Source organism: Bombus affinis, unplaced genomic scaffold, assembly GCF_024516045.1.
Source record: "Bombus affinis isolate iyBomAffi1 unplaced genomic scaffold, iyBomAffi1.2 ctg00000068.1, whole genome shotgun sequence".
Lineage (NCBI taxonomy): Eukaryota > Metazoa > Arthropoda > Insecta > Hymenoptera > Apidae > Bombus > Bombus affinis.
This window is the reverse complement of record NW_026108822.1, coordinates 1,237,391-1,254,763: the sequence shown is the minus strand read 5'-3', so window position 1 is coordinate 1,254,763 and position 17,373 is coordinate 1,237,391. Positions and strand designations below refer to the sequence as shown.

The 17,373-nt window shown below is 32.7% G+C and overlaps 1 protein-coding gene and 1 long non-coding RNA gene across 2 annotated transcripts in view; one reads left to right on the top strand and one right to left on the bottom strand.

Moving 5' to 3' along the window:
• Nucleotides 1–17,373, top strand: part of LOC126926985 (A disintegrin and metalloproteinase with thrombospondin motifs 3-like) — a 143,260-nt gene that overhangs the window by 65,543 nt on the left and 60,344 nt on the right. The gene's annotated exons all lie outside the window — the stretch shown is intronic.
• On the bottom strand, nucleotides 4,770–8,009 carry LOC126927007 (uncharacterized). The gene is made up of 3 exons (XR_007715074.1): nucleotides 7,814–8,009; nucleotides 4,953–5,465; nucleotides 4,770–4,870 (listed from the first exon to the last, which is right to left on the bottom strand). It is a non-coding gene; the product is annotated as an uncharacterized LOC126927007 (long non-coding RNA).

Here is a 17,373-nt window from a genome sequence, read left to right as displayed (position 1 = left end):
ATGAAATAAGCGTAACCCGTATCATCGGTTGACACAGCCAACATAGTTAAGGTAAACCAATTAAGGCAACGAGTTAGTAAAACGATTACCCTTCACGTTTTCTCCACGTTATAATCGTGTACGATCCGCCTACCATGAGAAAGGTTATTTGGCAATAGACAAAAAATAGTAAAAAGTCATGTAACAACTATAGCAAGAATCCGATATTAACCGGTTAACCGAGTCATTTTTTAAACTAGCTTTTTAAACGTAATTTATTTTTAACGGAAATTAAACGTCGCGTAGATAAAAGAACAGCAATTGGTAATTTGTGTACTGTTCGTGGATTTCTAGCCATGGAACGTTAAAAACATAGACAGTTAAAATACTATAATAATACGAATCCGACAGACAAGCAACGATAATTTATTGAAAATTGGTAATGAAAAACGAACGGAATTTGATGAAAATTAACAAAACTTTTACCTCGTAATAACGGTATTATTATACCATCGAATAAGTAAAAAATTAACACTCACCAAGAAAACGGTATAAGCAACGAAGATTTACAGCTTGGCCTTCGCGAGACAATAGTCGTGGTTGGCGCCAGACAAGTGGTCGAGAAGAGTATGCCCTACTGCACAGTCATAGGCATAGATCGTGCACCCGAATTGTCCCGTCTGTCGATGGATATTACCTGCAACGACCTCCGTGATACATTTCTTGCGCTACGCGAATAGGTGCACCTGTTTGCGTGCCACTTAATATCGCGTACGCACGAAACAGCTCGAGAATTATCCACGAATTCTACGAATTCGCAGTTACTAATCGCTTACCAAACGTCGATTATGTCGTTAGCGCTTGAAAAGACATTCGAATGTAATTGTTGCAAAAGATAAATGAGCTTTGTAAAATAAACGGTCCAATTCCTATCGCGTTCACAGTCGAAGCGGTACTGTGAGGCTCGTTGCGACCCGGCGTCCCTTTATACGATCGACCCCCGAGCTCAATAGCCAATCAGCGTTACGCATTCCCCAACGTTCAAAATCCTTCCGTTGGATCCACGGACGGCCGATGTCAGTTATGTGAGGGGGTGGAAAGCACTTTTGGCGGTATTACATGTTGCTTCGCTGTAAACATGGACGATCTGGATTTAATTCAATTATCCAAAGCGAGGGAAACGGCGTTTGAGTGGTGGCGCGAAAATTACCGATTTCGTTGCGCATATTGACAAAGTTATGGCGAGGGATCTGTATGGTATGTACTATATAGCTTTTCTCGCGGGCTATGTTTCTTTATATTGTATATCGAAGTACGCACCTAACGTTTCAAGAGAAGCTTTGCATGCCTTGTATAACTTGAACTGTAGTTTAGATTTACAACTTTACTTTAGTCTTTATGTTTTCTTACTTTTCAAGAGGTAATCTGCGATACTTGTAAATAGATACTACATATATATGTACGTTAACTTGTAATGTGTAATATTCCTGTTTGGTTAGGTCTATATTTTCTAATGTGACAAATATGTGTATGGTGGCCATCTTGTACAAGTAAACTGATATTATTAGCGTAATTTTACAAATTACAAGTCATAAATTATTCCTTTTTCCAAACAAGGAAATATACGAGAAAAAATAGAATAGATTCTTACGATTATTTTTGTGAAGTTTTGAAAAAATCATGTATTTAAGTATTCACGAGAAAGGGGAGACAGAAAAGAAATGCAAAGATGGAAAGTTTCGAATATGTAAAACGTAGTGAAATCCGTAAATGATTTCATAACTGCTCTTGAACATTTCTTACAAACAAACGAGTCATCTCATACTTTCCTACAGGAGAAGGACATATTCATCAGAAAAAATTCCATTGATGTTGTCTATGAATGCTTATGCATCCAGCGAAGTCTGTGATTATTTTCTTTATCTGGAAACATACGTTATAGTTTTGAAGTTATAGTTTTACATTATTTGTTCACAATCGTTATAAAAAGACCGGAAATGTATTCAGGTCACGCACATGCTTTACTGCTTTATACGTACCATCGATGTTAAAAAACAACTCGTACCGAAAGGATTAATATAATTTTTATTTAAATTTTTTGTTTCGTATTCATAGACGAAAACTGTTGTGTTGTTTGTCCGCAAATATGTAAAACGATTCCATTATATTATAAAGTTCTGAAAATCGATAGTTTTCGTTATACATTTCGTTAGTTAAAATAGTTAAATGACTTTCCAGAAACAAATCATGCTTCATGGACATTTTGAGCTTAGTTAGCGTAAAAATTAAACCTTGTTCTGTAATTAGTTGTTACATGAAATTAAATGGATTTCAAGTAGCTGGTATGTAAATGATACTTAAACTAACATGTAATGCTTAAATCGTAAAATAAATATACATGTAAAATCAGTTAAATTTAGGGAATCAATATCGATAAACGCGAAGCTATAAATAACATCTTTAAGTCAAAGATTATTTGAAAGAATTTCAATTTCACTTCAAACTTGAAAGGATATTTCAGATCAAGTAAATAACAAATTTATACCGGTATAGTGATCGCATGTTTCTTGAATTCAAACAATTTGTGTAATCGGTACGAGAATGTATGCAATATGGGATATTAAAGAGAATCGCATTAGGCATTATTGCACCATGTACGTCATAAATCGTCGATGGAAGCTCTGAAGCGGGCAAAAGAGTTTATAGCTTCGATAAATAAACTGTTCTTTGTAAATGATAGGTTAAAAAGTAGGTAATCAGCATTAATATCAATTGGATATTCCATCGAATAATTTTAAGGATCTTTGTATTATAACATATCCTTTAGATAAAAGATAATTGTTAGTTTTATATCGAAGAATCCACAAGTGTTTCTACAGTAACAAAGTAATTAACGTTTCCTTAAGGGACTAATTCTTGTTACAGATTTCTTTCACCTTCATCTTTGAAACTATTCATAAATTATATTTATATCTTTCAAAAAATCACATCCTAATCCTTAATAATGCTCACAGTTTTGTAGTATTTAATATCTTTTGATTTATTCGAGATTTCTTCAAATCTAATACAGAATTCAAAATGTTTCACGTATTTATTATAGTCTATAGATTATGCTTACAGACTTGGTTCATGTATGTACGTATGTGTATTATACATTATTGTATTTAAGAATTTATATGATCGTCCCATGAAATACCTCTAGTCTGTAGGAAACAGTCTGTTGCTACTATGGTTTAGATGAAAGAATATTATGACATGTCGTTTAACTGTGTGATACCATCTATTAATGTACCAACGATGACTTTAATGACGGTCTAATAGATATTGCGCTACAACTTTGATCGACGTGACTTATTTCTATGATGCACTTCGACAAGCTGATTTCAGCCAAATCAAGTCAAACGAAGTTTCTTGTGTTTAATATTCATATAAACTTACTATGCATGTACGTAGTTTGTTTCAGTAGCATCTACGTAGTTTAAGAAACTAGTTGATGACGTTATTTCAATAACACAATCATAGTGGTTTTTAGAATAATCATGATTCGAACGCAGACTATTAGGGGATGATATGTTTTAAGAACAAAAATTATAGTTTTCCCTTCTAAAACATGAGATCGAGATTGAAATAATTTTGAAAGAAGAGCGAAATAATTTTAATTCTTTAACCATTTAATTCTACCTTAATAGCAAAATACAAGAACGTGTTAAGTATACATTATTACTAATTTAATTATTTATATCACTAATAAACAATATTCTTAATTCGCAATTCTTATATTATTTAACTATACTATTAATGAAATGATTTTATATAACTTGCAATTCAATGGAATAAAAACATGAATGAAATATTTAAACATACCTACGTACATAGATTTCCAATAATTTTAAGTAACTTTATGAATTAACACGTTATAATATATTTTGCATATATATACGGTATATATCTGTTACATTTATCAAAAATGATTCTTGTTCAATTACATTCGCCACTTATATCGCGGAAGCGTAAAATTATTTCAAACAATATGAAAATAATTTATCGTGAAAAATATTTTACGTATTGTTTCTCGTTTTTATCGTAAATTAAGCACGTTCCCATTTCTTGCCATAAGAAATAATGGATAATCGATAACAACAGCGTAACGAAAGTAAAAATTATTGTTCATTCACGTTTTGAACGTAATTTTATCAGCTGTACTTTTTCAGCTACTTTGATTTTACTTAATTTCAAAGAACATATTTAAATAATAGCTGGCTTAACGTATAAAATATAACGTCGAAACATTACCGCGACTGTCTTGAACAGATTTCCGCCTGTAGATGACTTTAAACGTTTCCGTATCTCGTAATTTGCGAGAAACGAATCTCACATACATTTCTACGAGACCTTGCTCTGTCCATCTTGCAGTTCCTTCCTTGATTGACTTTCAAATTTCCCCCTGGATTCTAGGCTGTTTCTGTCATATAGAGTGAAGAGTTCGCTGGCCCTCGAAGCAAAGAGACAAGCACATAGAAAGTCTGCCTTTGGGGTTGGAAGTAAGCATAATTTACGATACGATGATCTAATCCCTTCATCACGCTTGGAATATACATGGTTGCCTGTAAAAGGACGCAGTTTTATATTCAGCAAGTTGCAAAGAAAAGATCTATGTTATTTTGTGATCTTATAGTACTCACTCGAGAGAAAAGGAAATTTTAATCAACGTTATATAATATTGATGAAATCCAATTGCTGGGTCAAGAAGAAGAGAAAAATATCCTTCGCCATTGATAAGAAATATTTGACTTTCTGTTTTAATATACTGCGGGCACGAGAAAATATTTGCGCGTGTCCATATTTTCCAATGAACCGTTTTCCTATCAGCTTTTATATTTCAAATCAAATCCTTATAATCGTATGAAAGTACCACTAAATAATACCAAGTTTAATACCTGTATCATGTATTTATATTCATATTATTTAAATACCTTTCGTAGTCACTGTATAACTGCCATCTGTGGATAATACATAATTCTCTATTTATTCCTTCTGTAGCCGATATTGCACGACATGCATTATTTATTGATTTGTACGTGTGTCCACAATAGGTAGATTTCTCTCTATGTGTATTCATAAAAAAAAATTCGTTGAATTCAAATCAGATGATGGAGGAGATTATTTTATTGGACACGTTTATTCTACCTATTCTATCGAGGGTTCGATTTAAACGTTCGATTTAAATGTTAAATAAAAAGTACGGTATATCAAATAAATAGGATTAATTTTTGGATCTACGCTTATCAGATATTTAATACTTCTCTCATTAAGCATGTACTACAAATTTACGGAGTTTTAGATTACTTCCTTGTAACATTCTCTCTCTCTCTCTCTATATATATATATATATATATATGTATTTATATATATATATATAAATATACAAATATGTACATATATGTAAGATAGTAATCCGGGGATAATTCAGGGATCTATTCTGTAGTCTAAAAATCGAGTTTTTATTATGGAGTAAATAATAAAATACAAAAATAAACAACAATTAATATGCGTCTATAACAATAAATAACAATACTTATATAAACGGGAAATAAAAAGTCTTTAGTACAATGTTTACCTGAAAATCGAGAATCGATTTTCAACGTCCTGAGCTACCGATCTTCCTTCTTCAGTCTTTAAAATTTTAAATAACTATTCTGTAACCTTGTCTGTCTCTAATGTAACTCTCTGTCCGTCCGTTCGCGAAAAATTTGCTTCTTAAAATGGTCGTCCATAAAATAAAAGAAGGTCTGTCCGTGAAACACAGCCTGTCGTGCAACCCGTAAAACAAAAAGAATCCCTATCCTACAGGAACTCTAGGGAGTTTACACCGCCCCTCGAATGGGGAGTGGAACAGATTCCCTTCAGATCCCCGATTACCGTTATCCACTTCATATATGGAGTTTGAAATCCTTCTTAGAATTATGAAAGGTCCTTTCCTAATTTCTTCTAGCTTATTTCTATTCATTTTTTTTCCGTTATGGGTGAAGACCATATCACCGATTTTAAATTCGTGTTCTCTTCTTTTTTTATCGTATTTTTGTTTGTTGATTTCGAAATTTCTTGTTGAGTTTTTGAATGCTTCTTCTCTGTCTCTTTTTAGGTTTATCTTATTCACCATTATTTCCTTAGGGACGATTTCAATCATTTTTCCATTCAGTAAATGATTTGGGGCAAACCCCGTTACACTGTGTCTGGTGTTATTGTTTTCTTCTACGCTTTCTTCTGTGATTTTTGTCCAGTTTCTCTTATTTTCGTCTGAATTACATCTGATCCTGTTTACTAATGTTTGATTTACCCTTTTGTTCAGTCCATTGGAGGATGGGCAGTCTGTCGAGGTGAAAATTAATTTAATGTTCCTTTTCCTCGTATACTCTTGAATTTCTTTGGATGTCATTACTGGGTATCGGTCTGCAAGGATAATTTTTATGCAATCAGTTTCTCCTGTCGAGTCTATAAGTTTTATGATATCTTCTGTGTGTTGTGTTTTCGATGTGGACATAAAAACAGCCCTTGAAAAATGATCGATGAGTATGTGCATGTATTTCTTTGGTGAGTTGTTATTGGGTGAAATCGACCTGGGAAATTCAGTGCTTCATAAATCACACAAGGTTGTTTCTTGGGCGGTGGCTCTGGCTTTCTGTCCAATCTTGCGTTACTCCCTTGTGTTTTTCTTCCCTTCGTCTGATATTGCCCCAAGAATCCGATTAAGCCATTTGTTGATTGTACTGTTTCTTTATCGATTTTATCTTGAATGTGTATGGGTAATCCAATAACAATTAGATTTATCCCTGTCTCTTCAGAAGTCTTCCTCCTTACTTCCAATATTAATCATTCCTTTTTTATGGCATATTCAGTGAATGAACCTGAAATGTATTTAAAGTTATAAGCGTATCGTACTGCAGACCAACCTTTATTGCCAGAGGCTTTTTGAACTGCCACCTTCCAATTTTCCCAGTTGTATTCTTCATCCTTCAGCAGATTTGTCTGGTACCATTCTGATGCTGTTTTTCCCAAATATTTCTTCAAATTCTTGATCCTTTTTTCATCAGTTTGGATTTTGTATTTTTGGTATTCGGTTTCATACTCATATTAGAGTACGGAAGGGATGCGTATGTGAAATATGAATATTTCATACTCCAATCTGTGGCTTTTTGCGTTCCATCAAATTGTTTTATGACAAAGTCTGTGCCTTCTCTCTCATGCATGTTTTGTTTCTGGAAGATCTCTAATAATGTTTCTGTTTGAAGATTGGGCTTTTCGATTTCGGTCTTTATTTTCCTTGTGGGGATAATCTCCGATTCTTCTAAGTAAATATCTCGAAACACGAAGTTTAAACTTGTACCGATGTATGACGCTGCCGTTGCGTCATCCATCGTGAGTGCAATGTTTCTGTAATGGCTTACCTTGGTTAAGTTGTTTGCGGCTTTCTTCACTATCGATAAACTGAATAACCGCGGATGATGATCTCTTGCTTGATATTCTGGAGGAAAGACATCACATACTTCATCTTCTGGTTTTCTTATGAATTCTTATGGATTCTATTTTCTCCCCATTGCGTTCTCGTTCACGGCGATACGTAGCTTCACTTTTAACGGCATGGCGTAGTGAAAATCGATTTGTAAGATGGTAATTTGGTGATAATTCAGGATCGATTCTGTAGTCTGAAAATCGAGTTTTTATTATGAAGTAAATAATAAAATACAAAAATAAACGACAATTAATATGCGTTTATAACAATAAATAACAATAATTATATAAACGGGAAATAACAAGTCTTTAGTACAATGTTTACCTGAAAATCGAGAATCGATTTTCAACGTCCTGAGCTACCGATCTTTCTTCTTCAGTCTTTAAAATCTTAAATAACTATTCCGTAACCTTGTTTGTCTCTAATGTAACTCTCTGTCCGTCCGTTCGGGAAAAACGTGCTTCTTAAAATGGTCGTCCGTAAAACAAGGGAAGATCGGTCTGTCCGTGAAACACAGCCTGTCGTGCTACCCGCGAAACAAAAAGAATCCCTATCCTACATGAAATCTAGGGAGCTTGCATATATATATGTATCCTTTTAAAATTCTAAAAAATTATACAGATTCATAAAAATATAGTTAAAGACTTTGTAATATAGCGGTTTTTAAATAAATATATATAGTTTTTAAATAAATGTTAAATTTCTTCCGACTATTCGTATCACATTACGATTATGCTCTTTTAGTTCTATAGCTTACGAAGTTAGTTTAGAAGTCGAGGCTTACCTCACAGGCTTACACAAAAGTATTGGTTGAAGTTTTCCTATCAAAAAAAAAAAAAAAAAGTAAAAAAAAGGAAAAAGTTGTAATCGCTTTAATCCACAGGTTGTAGTTAACACGTTTGTGTTTCGATTTAAAAGTTAATTCAATTAATCCATAATATCGAAATGTTGCTAACTGTTATTTTATATTTTTTTTATATTATTTGATATTTAATCGTTTGATGAATACCATAGATATCTGATATTTAATCATTTAGATGAATTTCATAGATATGTAATATTTCATCGTTAGATGCGTTCCATCAAAGTTTAATATTCATCCGCCCACGTACTCTAAGGGAAGATTTCATATAAACTAATATTCATAACGTTTTAAGACATTTATAAAATAATTACGTAACACTTTATGTTAATTTGGAAATTTAAATAAATTAGAGAATTATCAACACCATTCGTTGTTATAACGATGCTTAATAACTCGGAATACAAACAGCTTTCAAGTAATCGGATAAAATTTATCATGCTGCTAAAGTAAAAGTATGATTTATACAAGGTAAAATCTCCTTTGTAAGTAGTGTGATGCTCGTAATGTCAGGCACACGAAGTATACGCGCATATTATATCACGTAATTTCAGCTTTATTCCATCTCTTAATCGCTTGGTTTGAAGAAGCCGTAAGTAACAAGCGAAGCCATAGCGTAAAATAGTTTTATTAAACTTGTAAACAAATACAAGAAATATAGTCGTAGTATCCAACTGCAAGTTCAAATGCGAAAAATAACGTTCGGGAAAATTTGTGACATGGTGAGAAATTTTATACTCATATCCTAAATTGATAACATATATATTATTTGTAGAAAATTATATTTATTTGTATATATGTAAACATAATATCTATTAATGAAAAAGTTAATTAAGAAATATTCTATTATTATTACTATTCGTATCAATTATTTTTCATTTAATAAAAAACTAGTGTACACCAACTCATGTTCATTCTACTGATCTTATTTTTACGGTTCGAAATATATATATCGAATTTCGATTTTCCATCGTGTTTCGCTTATGATTCGTAAATATTAATTAGCATGCGATTAATTGGTGTTATAATTCAGAATGTTCGATATTCATTTACATTTATATTACTTTCACGTTATAGTTAAATATTTAACGTTGGTTAAATATTTTATTATTTGAAAGACTTGTGTCTATACTTCATATGCGACAAAAATTGAGAATTATTCACGTTTTTTAATTTAACGATCCTACTTTTATTTCAATTAAATCTCGATTCTTAAACTTTCATTTATTCGCGTCAAAATTAAATCCTAAGCTTCAATCCTACGCTTCCCTATGTAAAAACCTTTTAATCCTTATTTTTCGAATAGTTTGCGAGAATTGATCTTCGCGCAAGAATTAACGCCACTCAAGTACTAATTGATTCCATCTCCAGAGCGCTTAAGTGACATTCGATTGTCGCTTGAGTAGTTCTTATCCTCGCTGTAAAATACGACAGAATTTCGATTCCTCGATCATTAATTACATTATGAGACTACTTTCTCACGCTTTTCCATTCCACGCCGTGATTCCGCTCGCCTAACTACTCTTTCGCTATAGCGCCGATCAGACTTTCAACAAGGTAACGATTAATCTCGATAATGAAATTTCCGTCACTATCGCAATAAAAAAGATTATTCTACGTTAAGCTATATCTTCTTTTATTAATTGACAGAATGCATCGATACGTTGATCGCCACGTGAATTTTATAGATTTTGGCCAATAGATCGAATAGAAACACAGAGTGTGATTCTACGTGAAAAATAAGAAAGATAGGAAAAACACCTGGTATGATTTATTACAATTAATTTTTTTTCATCCGAGGATCGAAATTGAGGATTTAACCGGTGTACTGAAATTTTTACAAATTTTATTCCACATTTTCCACTCGGTTTTTCACGTAGAATCAGTAATTGCTCGCTTCTGCCGCAATATTTTTCAGCCCATTTACATTATTAAAAGAAACGTTTTACTTTTCCAAGGTATTGTATTACATTCGCGCACTCTTCTCCGACAACGTTACCTAATTCTTCATATCGTCGGAAATTCCTTGGCCCATTATTCGCGTTTCATTCGTTGGAAACTTGCGTTAATTTGTTCGCCAACTGGAAGTTGCATAAGTCCGTCGATTTTTATTTCCACGAACTGTTAGAATAGGATAAAATTTTGTTGCCATAAATTGTATTTAACGCGGAGTTATCAACCACGAGCTATTGTATAAAGCTTATTACTTATTGTATAGAACTTTTACTATATCGTAGATCAATAACGTACTAAGATTATGAAAAATAATTTCACGTGGCTGAGATACGACGGAGATTCGGAAGATTTTGGAGATTTATGCTCGTAATATTAAGACTTATGTACGCGACTCGAATATTTATGTATTCTCCTTCAATATCCTTAATCCCTTCGATATGACCTATAAAATTTACAAATTGCCATTTTAACACAATTCAAATATAATTCACGTGGACTACACGCGAACGATGTGGTTTCGAATTTATTAACTAAGCGTTATACTTCCTCAATGTGGACATTACTTATGTACATGGAATGTACGATTATAGTTAGAAACGTGGCTGAAAATACAGATTTGTTAATGCTATAAGTTACAGTTGCACAATGATGAGTCATAGCAGAAGAGATTACCATAACTTCGAATATAACTTTTATCGTTACAATTCTATGTTAACGTTGTATTTGCATCTGACAGTTTGTTGAATTGCGTAATATCACGAAGATGGCGAACTAAGTTTAACTTGGTTTAAGAATATAAGTTTAACGATAAGTGAAATCTACCAGTTTCTTCTCTTTTTTCTTCTTTTTTTCTTTTTATTTTGCTTATTTCCTTATTTCGTGAGTTTCGTATAATTCTTATCTATCCAGGAATAATTTAAATGTAGAAAACAATTCAACGAAATGAGAAATATACGTTTGTTTCATGTACGATTAAAAAATTGCATCCGACGAATTTAATATATCAATTAATAAGTATTATATTTGTTTGGAATGTTATTTCTGCAAAATTGTTTAGAATTGTTCTTTGGATATTTAATAATACGTATCTTGTAAGTTAACGAAGATACTCGTGATTTGTTGTTGTTTTTTTTTTTATTCATTAATGTAATGAATAAAACTTTTACATACTGCTCTGTCCGCTAAAATAAATTCAGATATTATGGAGGTTTCAAATACGTAACGACAAGAAGATATTGTGCCTGGAAAATAGTAGTAAATGTTGAATATGTCGATGTTAAAACGTCTTTAATATATTCGGTATAAATATATCGAATTTAATTTATTTTCAAATTACATTATTATTTAATGCTCGCGATTAACAACCATTTCCAATTACATATTTAATGATGCATCTATTATCAGAACTTATTAAAACATCGCATCTCATCGAAGATCACGTTATTCTGTGATTGTTTCGTACTCGCTACGTTTTATGTACGTACACGTAATGAGAATTAAAATTTATCGAAGGAGGAGCTGCGGTCTGCGAATAATTTTTTAACAAAAGCGAAAAAAAGAATCGTGTTAAATCTAACTAACTATCTCTGTCTGTTGTTACAAATATTACGTTAAAATTGTGTACGAGACGAATAAATCGTAGAGAAATAGGGAATCGAAGAGGCAATTATGGCATAGAAATTAACAGGAAAAAATAATCTTATCTGTTAATTTTTATAGGATAGTTTGCTTTTTAATTTTTATCTATAGGCATAAGAGTAACCATTAGAAATACTTATAGAAATTTAATGGAATTTTCTGTTAAAATTACATCTACCTTGATTGAAGGAAATTTTAATTAATTTCATTCTTACAACTCAACGAATCAAAGTAAATGCTTAACATTAGTCATACATTAATTGAATTCGCTAAAATTGATGTACCAAATACATTTCACCATGATGAAAATGTTTTAACGTTTGCATCGATATAATAGCGTTTGTACTGGTGTATTTATCGATGATATGTTTACTTGAAATACGTGAAAACAAAGTATAGCTACAACAGGCTGTTTAAAAACAGAATGTAAATTATTGAACGTACTTTCGTACTGTGACGATAAATCGTGGGGATTGTTAATGAATTATTATGCACTCGGTAATAAAATACGCTTGCAAAATACAACATCTTTTTGCATGGAAGCTTTGATATTAATATTAAATATGCAAACAGGATATACAGCGTGATGAAGGCTATTCATTTTGTTTGCTTATTACTTTATAGAATGTTATAAACGTTAACTTCATATAGTTTAAGAAAATTATCGCGGAATACACGTCACGTTGCACATGGAACATTTGCGGTGACATTTCAAAGACTGATTAACAGAATGTTATTATTGTGCCGTAGAGAAATACGATTAGTGCGCGGAATTTACTCGAAACTATAGTAGAAAAATGGTAATACGGCGTTTATTTAATTAGAATTTCATTTTACGCTTTAATCATTCTTAAGCAACCTTCCTCTTCTATATTTGTAAAAGAGGAAACGAACACCTCGCTTTTTTTCTTCTGGTAACTTCAATCTTGTAATTTTGCTAATAACTTAACGTTATAATAACTAAGATTAATATATTGTATAATAAAAATCCGTAATTCTTTCGAAGATTGACGTTATGTAAGGGTAAAGCTGTAAGTAAACGTTGGTTTATAGATATGAACGTTAACGGTATAGCAAACGTTTATTAAAGTAATAACGCAAATAATAAATGAAATATTTCCTTAAAAATGAAAGCATGTTGATCGAATGCAGTTGATTGTTACGTTTGACAGCCTATAAAATTTTTCTGAGAGTCGTGTTAAATAATGAACGTAAAAAATATTACTTTTTGCATGATTTATCATTAAACATGTTTGTTTAATAGAGCCAGTAAAACAGTCCCGGAAGGATTTGAGTTCTCATCGACCCTTTTTTCCCAGAAATTACGCTCTTGGTGCAACAATTTCAACAATTTTCAGCAGTTGCCAAAATTATTTTAATACAACTTTCAGCTGAAAAATTGTAAGAAATTGTTAGAATTTAATATTAGAAAAAAACGTAATATCGATGTTAAAAGAATTTATAAAGCGACACAGGAAGGACTTATTAATTTCTCGAAAGCAATTGAAAAGAAAAGCATGTTTCTGTTTTTGGGAAGCTTTTAAAGTCAGGTGTTCCATATTAAGTGCAATTAACTTGCAAATATTTATATTTGCGCAGTTCCTTCATTTTGAAATATTCGCAAAATTTGCTGCATATTTCGTGTTCGTTCCATCCTCCGAAATGAAAATAAAAATTTTTATTCAATGTCTGAATATATTTCATTATATTCCATCTTTCTCATGATCGAAAGTTTCTTCTTCTTTTTAATAATTATATCGTAGCAAATACACAAAGATATTCAATTTTGTACGATAAAACAATTTTTACTGTAACATCGTCATTTCACTATTTTATATTTCACTATTTGCAGAAATATTATACTTCAGGTAGTATACATAAAGATGAGACTTTGAAAATATAATTCCAACGAATATCGTCCCAACGAACGTTAATTTAATATTAATAGTTTTCACAACTAACAGTTTAATCCTACGCTCGGTATTTTGCCGACGGTAGTTGGTAAGAGAATATTTCTTTTTAAAAAAATTCGTCTCCCTCATGGCTATGTTAAAGAGAATCAATTAATCATTCAACTGCTTCATCATGCTTAATGTGAAAATCGCAGAAAAGTTATAAATACCTGCTATCAATCTTTATACACGTAACAATTGATTTAAATAATTAACTGCATTATATCCAATTATAAATTGCAGAGTACTGATTAATTGCAAAGCGATCATCTGCTATCGCCAAGATATTAAATGAATTAATATCCTCCGTATCGATCAGTAATTTCATTCTCTGTATCTATATGGTGTTTCCTATTAATAAGTTCGCAATTTCACAACTTCCTAAATACGATATTGATATTATATAATCCTACTAGAAACGAAGTACTTTTAATACTTTCCAGATAAATGATTATACACTTTACAAAAGTATCTTTGGTCTGAAAAATCTGCAAATAATCCTTGAATACGTATTCCAGGTAAAATACTCTCGATGTGTATTTTACTCTTCTTTTCTTTTCTTTATTTATTTGTCAAAAAACAAATATATCATTACGTGAAAGTAGCCGATACGATATTTAGAGCATTTCGAAGTTTTCTCTTGGGAGGTTGCAATTTAGAATCCCAAACATTGTTGCAGTAAATCCACGAACAATATACTTAGGCAGAGCGCTCAAATGAAAGCAATAACACTTGTCCCTTGTAGAACTGGAATCGATTTCTCTGCGGCTATTCACCCCTATAAAACATGCAACTGCGGCAGTCTGTTGTGAAATGGTCGATGGGGAATTTGTGATTTCAATTTACGATCAATCGTCCGTTATACTTCACGTCGCTAATACGATAAATTTGCGAAGATGTGCAGAAACGGAAAATAGAAAGCGATAAGTTTTATTGCAACGATTAAGCTGCAATTTCCTATAAGTATGCGGAACGCCAAAAGTAAGAAATATATAAGGCAAATGCTTGCAAGAGAAATGCTTTTCGCAAAAACAAGATATAATAATAATAATATACGTATGTTCGTGCAGTTTGCTACTTTCACGAATACGACTGAATAAACCGAAACGGATAGAGATTTATTTCATCCTCTACGTTTCCTAAACGTTTCATGGACTTTTGCATTTTTAAAATTCCCACAAATGCACGAACATCCGCGATCTAATAATCTAACGATGAGTCCGCTATTTCGGAAGATATTTCTATATTTTGGGTAAATCGTTGCTTTGTAATATTCGACATAAGAGATGCTCGTTAACGAACGCGTAACGTCGGATATCCACGTTTACCGCGACTCTTTCAGGAGAAGAACTTTGCAGCTAGGAGAGTTTTAAGGAACTTTTAATTTAGAAGAATTTTAAAGAACGACCGTAACATGTATATTCCGACGCAAATGTCGTTCCTGATAGGAGAATCACACAGTCGAGTTCAGCAATCGAATCGATGTTCAACAGACGCGAGGGCAGAAGCAGACGAAGAATAAAGAGAGAATAAACACGCACTCGTTAAATCAGCGCAACGAGTAAAGTAGATCTAGCCATTATTCCGTTCTGAAAAGGAAGACGAATGGAAGAGGAAAGGAAGGTTCAAAAGAGCATCGTTCGCTTTGATTATTGACACACGCTCACGCTAATAACGGTCATTGAAAGGCGAACGGAGAATGAGAATTATTGAAACTTGGAAATATCGAAAGCTTGAAGCTTCGCTAATTAAGAGAAGTCAACTGTCATAAACGTCGATGAAGATCCTATCGACGAAAAGTTAGGAAATTTAATCTTTTCCCTTTACGTTTGACTCGAACGCGAACAGTTCGATCTGTTTCTCGTTTGAGGAACGACCTAACGAGTATACAGAGTCTTTCGCGTACATTACTCGTCGGAAGTTTCGAGTCATTGCGCGTTTCATCAAATTTTGCAGAATTTAAAGAATCGAAGACTTCGCTTTGATAAATTTTTAATTAAAGAAACGTATAGTCGAGTGCAGGCGATTATTGCTGATAACTGTAACATTTATTTTAGTAACGAAATTGACAGGAGATTTGGCATAGATAATACAGGAAAAGTATTTTAAGCTTTCCATATACGAGGGAGAAAAAGTTTAATTATTTATATCGTAAAGTGGCGTCAGGGAAAACCGGTGTCTTATTTCATGAATCTGAGTCTTCTATCGAGTAAACGTTCCTCTTTAATAAAGTCTATAACGTGTTAGAACGATACAACAATTTTAGTTATTCCGTAGAGTATTACGACAACAGTCTTAGACCATTTGCATGATGATCAGGATCGCATGGTCAAGCAGACAAGTAAGTGTCACAGTGTAAAAGAAAAATAGTATCGGTGCATGACGTAGGGATGATGTACGGTGGTAAAGCGAAAGCTGAAGGACATTCGAATAAAAAGAAATAATAAAAAGAAAATAGTTATCGGTTATACAATGTGAACAAAATTACGTACGTGTTTAGAGCAACGACGTTGCCTACTACAGTTGTACGGTAACGAGCCTTTAGAATTTAAAGCCTGGATATTACTCTCGCGATGCTCGTCGATTATACGATGGACATTTTTCTAATAGTTTACAGTAAAAATATTCCTACGTCCAATAGATTGAATTTCAAGTTGAAAAATAATATTAGAAAAGACTGAAAACTTCACGATTCCTAGGATTACGTGTAACATTGCGTCTGCGGAGCCAGAAAATTGATCCACCGATTGGTCTCAAAGGAAAGTTATTTATAAGTCAAAGAGTATCGTATTGCATCGTTCTTTCTTTATTCGAAGCACTCGGGAACGTTCGCTGTAAACATTTCCATTGTATCGCGATCAACGAAGAATGATTCGTTTCGTAACTATAATCGCATTTTCATCCATAATGGACAAGACGAAACAAAGCGAAAGGAAAGTTGTACGTTCTCAATTACTCCTATACGGAACAAAGATCAGAAGTTATAAGTTATAGTCATAAGGGGCGACTTAATTGAAAATTACCAAGACACTTGACATCACGCGTTGCTCGAGAGCGAAGTTAGGCGGATGTATATATCTTCTGGGAGTCCCAGAGCAGCAGTTAAAGGTTAATATCGAGAGCGCAGCGATGGTAAACGTTATAATAATACAAAGTTCCGATATTCTCTAACTCTAACCATTCTACAAATTTCATCTTTAAACGGTATCGTGATCTGGTCCTGGTTTAACCAATTGGCTGTTTTCCACGAGTATACTCGTCACGAAGAGATGGCAGTATTTTACGTTACGACGAGCCCCGTCAGTACTAAATTGAAAAATAAAACAGTCGTTTCGTAACAACTGAATTCTATATTATAACAGCCACCCGTACTCTGTGTTCGACGAGTATACTCGCCATCGCTTACTGTTCGCGACACACTTTTAGGTACACGCTTTTCAAAGAGGTCGCAACCGCTAACTGCTAAACTTTTTTAT